Genomic DNA, 5,998 nt, shown 5'->3' on the forward strand with positions numbered 1-5,998 from the left:
GGCTTATTTTTTTATTTATTGTAGAGATGAGGTCTTACCAAGTTGCCCAGGCTGGTCTCAAACCCCTAGGCTCAGGCAATCCTCTCACCTTGGCCTTCCAAAGTGTTGGGATCACATGCTTGAGCCACTGTGCCCGGCCTGAGATTGAGTTTCTTAACACAGCAAAATGCGAATTGAGCAGCACTCTGCTGCTCGAAAACATTCAGTGGCTCCCTACTGCCCAGGAGGACAGGACAAACCCCTTGCCTATCCTGGTATCTGTCAAAGTCTTCCATGCTCTGGCTCCACCTGGACTTCTCACCAATCTCCTTTAAGTGCAGCTTTATCCAGTCAAATAGAACTGTCCATGAACTTTTGCTTTCCTACATTGAGGCCTCTGCCATGCCACTCCCTTCATTTGAAATGCTTTCTTCACTCCCCTTCCCTGTAATAGATCAGCATGTCTACATGTTATTCAGCCTTCAGGGGTTGAGGCACTCCCTGCTCTGGGAAACCTGGACACCTGGTCTCTATCCTTCACTCCCTGCTCCTCAAGCTGGACATGAACTGTCCATGTCAGTCCTCTTTATTTTCTGCTATATCTTTTATTTTTTAATTTTTGTAGAGATGGGATCTTGCTATTTGGCCAGGCTGGTCTTGAACTCTTGGCCTCAAGCGATCTTCCTACCTCTGCCTCCCAAAGTGCTGAAATTACAGGTATGAACCTTTGTGCCTGGCCTCTGCTATGTCTTAATATGACCTGCTGGTCTGCGTGTCTCCCCAGCTAGACTGAGGGCTTTTTGAAGGCTGGGAGGTACTTGGCGAACAGTGACTCAAAAAAGGGTGGGAATTCCCAGAAACAGATTCCCAGGCTCCTCCCCATCCCTGCTACTTCACCACAGCCCTTTGCCCTGAAATTCTTATTTTACCTCCCCACATCTCAGTTTCCTCATCCAGAAAAAAGGGGTGGCAGAATTGGTGAGGCTCACAGGAGCTCACGGTGGGTACCCCCTCAGAGACAGCGGCTGTGATGATGACGGTGAGCTTCCCCCCACCCAGCCATCCCTCCTGGCCTCACCTGAGCAGCGTTTCTGCAGCCTCAGGATTTCCAGGTGCAGGTCTCGCAGCAGAGCCATCTGCTCCTTTTTCAGGAAGCTGATGTGGCGTTGCACGCTCTGGATCTGATGCTCCAGGGACACGGTATCCATGGCAACCCTGGCCTGGGCCCCACCTGGGGAGGATGACAAGGTGAACCCACATCTTCTGTGCCCATCTGCACTGCCCCACCTTGGATCCCTCATTGTCTCCTCCACTTTGGGGTCCTGTTGCCAACCAGGTGGACGATTCTGCCACTGCTGTCATCTCCCTATTTACTCAGATAAGCTTCATGAACAAGCAGTTGTGTGGGCAGGGAAGTACAATTATTCCCATTTAACAGATGAAGAACCAGAGGTCCAGAGGGCAATGGTTTCACACTCCTGCTCCCATGTAACTTTAGCCTCTTCTGCTTCTCAGAGAGCAGCAAGGTCAGTGGAGCAGCAAGGTCAGTGACGAGAGACAGCGACCTGGGTTCCAGTCAGCTGCCTTTTCTGGCTGTGTGACTTGGGCAGGCACTCTCCCTCCCTGGGTTCTCCGTTTTCTCATGGGTAAAATGAGAGACTTGTAGAGTGAGTGAATCCTGAAGTATCTTCTAGCTCTGACATCCCACAAGTATCTCAGTTCAAGGGCAGCACGACCGTTCTGAGCACAGCCCTTCCCCTGTTAACTTCGACTTCTCTGAGTTAACCTCAGACCAGGGCTCAGGCTGCCTCCAAGTCACAGAGGAGGAAGATCTGATGAGTGTTTCACTAATACCGACTCTATGGGCTGAAGGTAGGTGGTGAAGTCCCTTTTAAAAAGAGTAATAGCAACTTGGCGAGACCTCATCTCTACAATAAATAAAAAATTAGCCAGGCGTGGTAGTGCGCACCTGTAGTTCCAGCTACTTGGAAGGCTGAGGCAGAAGGTTCACCGGAGCCCAGCAGGTCGAGGCTGCGGTGGCTGGGAGCGACCACTGCACTCCAGTCTGGGCGACAGAATGAGACTCCAACTCAAAAAAAAAGAGTAATAGGATGGGCACAGTGGCTCACGCCTACAAATCCCAGCACTTTGGGAGGCCAAGGCAGGAGTATTGTCTGAGCCCAGGAGTTCAAGATCAGCCTAGGCAACATGGCAAAACTTCGTCTCTGCAAAAAAATTAAAATATGAGCCAGTCATGGTGGTGTGCACCTGTAGTCCCAGCTACTCGGGAAGCTGAGATGGAAGGCTCGCCTGAGCCCAGGAGGTTGAGGTGGTGGTAAACTGTGGTCGTGTTACTGCACTCCATCCTGGTGACAGAATGAGACCCTGACTCAAAAAATAAAAATAAGAAGAGGAATGGGAGAAGGTGAAATGGAGACCCATGCCATGACTCCCATGGTGGAAACTTAAGTTGCTGTGATGGAACAGGGAGGTATGCATCCCTGAATCCTAATGATGGCCTGGCTTTCCAGCTGGGATTACAGGCAGGAGCCATCATGCCTGGGATTTGTCTTGATTTGCTCACTTTTTCTTTTTCTTTTTTTTGAGTTGGAGTCTTACTTTGTTGCCCAGGCTGGAGTGCAGTGGCATGCACGCTCACGGCCACCCCAGCATCAACCTGCTGGGCTTTGGCAATCCTTCCACCTCAGCCTTCCAAGTAGCCAGAACTACAGGCGTGCGCTACCATGCCCAGCTAATTTTTTTGTTTATTGTAGAGATGAGGTCTTGCCAAGTTGCCAGGGTTGGTCTCAAACCCACGGGCTCAGGCAATCCATTTGCCTTGGCCTCCCAAAGTGCTGGGATTACAAGTTGAACCACCGAGCCTGGCCTGCTCACTTTTTCTTTCTTTTCTTTTCTTTTTTTTTGAGTTGGAGTCTCACTTTGTCGCCCAGACTGGAGTGCAGTGGTCGCTCCCAGCCACTGCAGCCTCCACCTGCTGGGCTCTGGCGATCCTTCCGCCTCAGCCTTCCAAGTAGCTGGAATTACAGGCATGTGCTACCACGCCCAGCTGATTTTTTTTTTTTTTTTTTTTATTGTAGAGATGAGGTCTCACTGCCCAGGTGGGTCTCGAACCCACGGGCTCAGGCAATCCACTCACCTCAGCCTCCCAAAGGCGCGGGATTACAGGTTGAGCCACTGAGCCCGGCTAGTTTTTTATTATAGAGATGAGGTCTCGCCACATTGCCCAGGCTGATCTCAAACTCCTGGGCTCAGGTAATCCTCTCACCTTGGTCTCACAAAGTGCTGGGATTACAGGCTGAGCCACCGAGCCCGGCTTCACTTTTTCAATCATTCACTCACTGATCTGCTATTGCCAAGTGCTGTGCTGGGCACAAGGGACACAGTGCTGAACACAACACAGTCTCTGCTCTCATGGAGCTCACAGGACAAAGAGGAGGGAATCAAACCGACAAGCAATGTGTCAAAACAAAATAACAAATACGAATAAGTATATAATTACAATCTGTCATAAGTGCCATGAAAGAAACCTACAAGGTAATGTGGAAGAATATAAAGCATGACCTATTTTAGATGTGGGGTCAGGAAAGGTCTCTTTGAGAAAGTGACTTCTAGGTTGAGACCTTTGGCAGGCAGAGTTCTGAGATGGTCCCCAGGCTTCCCAGCCTCTGGTGTATCATCCCTTCCTCTTGAGTGTGGGTGGGACTGTGCACAGGATGGATTTCACTGCAGTGATTAAGCTATATACAAAGAGGAAGGGATTTTGCAGATGTCATTAAGGGCTCCAAGCAGTTGACTTTGAGTTAATCAAAAGGGAGATTATTCTGGGTGGGCCTGACCTGATTAGGCAAGCCATTCAAAGGAACACTGAGTAGAGTACCTCGCTAAAAAGTACCAGACTCCCAGCCCTTAGACACTGTGAGATAATATATTCATTTTATTTATTTATTTTATTATTTATGTATTTATTTATTGAGTCAGAGTCTCACTCTGTCACCTAGGCTGGAGTGCAGTGGCACACTCATGGCCACCGCAACCTCGATCTGCTGGGCTCAGGCAATCTTTCTGCCTCAGCCTACCAAGTAGCTGGAACTACAGGTGTGTACCACCACACCCAGCTAATTTTTATGATTTTATTTATTTATTTATTTATTTTTGAGTTGGAGTCTCACTCTGTCGCCCAGACTGGAGTGCAGTGGCCGCTCCTGGCCACCGCAGCCTCGATCTGCTGGGGTCTGGCGATCCTTCCGCCTCAGCTTTCCAAGTAGCTGGAATTACAGGCATGGGCTACCACGCCCAGCTGATTTTTTTTTGATTTATTGTAGAAATGAGGTCTCGCCAAGTTGCCCAGGTGAGTCTCGAACCCGCAGGCTCAGGCAATCCACTCACCTCAGCCTCCCAAAGGCACGGGATTACAGGCTGAGCCCGGCTTTTTATGATTTATTGTAGAGACAAGATCTCGTCAAGTTGTCCAGGTTGGTCTCAAACCCCTGGACTCAGGCAATTCTCTCGCTTCTACCTCCTAAAGTGCTGAGATTACAGACTTGAACCACCATGCCTTGCTTCATGTTGTTTTAAACTGCAAAGTTTATGATAATTTGTTACACAGCAATAAAAAATGAATACAGACTTGAAGGAGGAGTAGGAGTTAGTCAGAAAAGTAAAGGGAACATTTCAAACAGGCAATGGCATCTGTAAAGGCTCAGAGCTAGGAAAGAATGAAGTGATAGCAATGATAGCTTACATTTACTGAAAACCTACTTTGTGTCAAGCTCTGTGCTAAGCACTTTACATGATCTGTTTGAGGCACTGAGACATGACTACTGCTAGTGAGAACTGAAGTGTAAGGTATTGGAGGAGGGTCACAGGAAGGGAGGTTAGCAAGGGAAGGACCACATGAGGTCTTTTAAGAATTTTGGATTAATAATAAGCAAACTTGGAAATTATTAAAGGATTTTAAGCAGGGGAGGGATGTGAAATGATTTGCTTATTTATTTCTTTTGAGGTGGGGGTACTGCTTTGTTACCCAGGCTGCCGCACAGTGGCATAATCCTCACTCACTGTGGCCTCCAACTCCTGGGCTCAAGTGATCTTTCTGCCTCAGTCTTCTGAGTAGCTGGGACTACAGGTGTGTGCCACCATGCTTGGCTAGCCTTTCTAATTTTTTTTTTTTTAAGAGATGGGGTCTTAGTATGCCATCCAGAATGGTCTTGAATTCCTGGACTTAAGCGGTCTTCCCACCTCAGCCTCCGAAAGTGCTGGGATTACAGGTGTGAGGCACCCTTCCTGAGTTGCATTTTAAGGAGATCACTCTGCTTGCTGTGGGGAGAGCAGGCAACGTGGATGTAGGGAGGTCAGCTGAGAGAAGGGCTAGACTGGGGCTGGTAGATCCAAGGAGGCCAGCTGGGAGAGTGTAGCAGTGGTCAAGGTGAGAAATGATGATGGCCCAGACCAGACGGTGGAGGTGACTGGCAGGACTTAGAGATGGACTGGATTAAGTTATGATGATAGGGAGGGGGATGTCCAGGATGTCTTCTAGTTTTCTGGCTTGAGCAATTCAAGAATGAAGGCCCATTTGCCAGACCTTTCCTCACGTTTCACATTGGACCTCTTTATCTGCAGTCACTCCCTAAGTGATCTTGTCCAATCCCAAGGTAGTAGTTATGATTTTTTTTTTTGAGCAGGAGTCTCACTCTGTTGCCCAAGCTGGAGTGCAGTGGCATGCTCATGGCGATCCTTCCGCCTCAGCATTCCAAGTAGCGCTACTAATTAGCCCAGCTAATATTTTGATTTATTGTAGAGATGAGGTCTCACCAAGTTGTCCAGGCTGGTCGTGAACCCCTGGGCTCAGACAATCCTCTCACCTTGGCTTCCCAAGGTGCTGGGGTTACAGGGCTGAGCCACCGTGCCCAGCTTCACTTCTATTCTTTTTTTTTTTTATTTTTGAGGTGGAGTCTCACTCTGTCGCCCAGACTGGAGTGCAGTGGTCGCTCCCGGCCAC

The sequence above is a fragment of the Carlito syrichta genome, unplaced genomic scaffold, assembly GCF_000164805.1.
Source record: "Carlito syrichta isolate Samal-C Ts95f unplaced genomic scaffold, Tarsius_syrichta-2.0.1 Scaffold311470, whole genome shotgun sequence".
NCBI classification, from domain to species: Eukaryota; Metazoa; Chordata; class Mammalia; order Primates; family Tarsiidae; genus Carlito; species Carlito syrichta.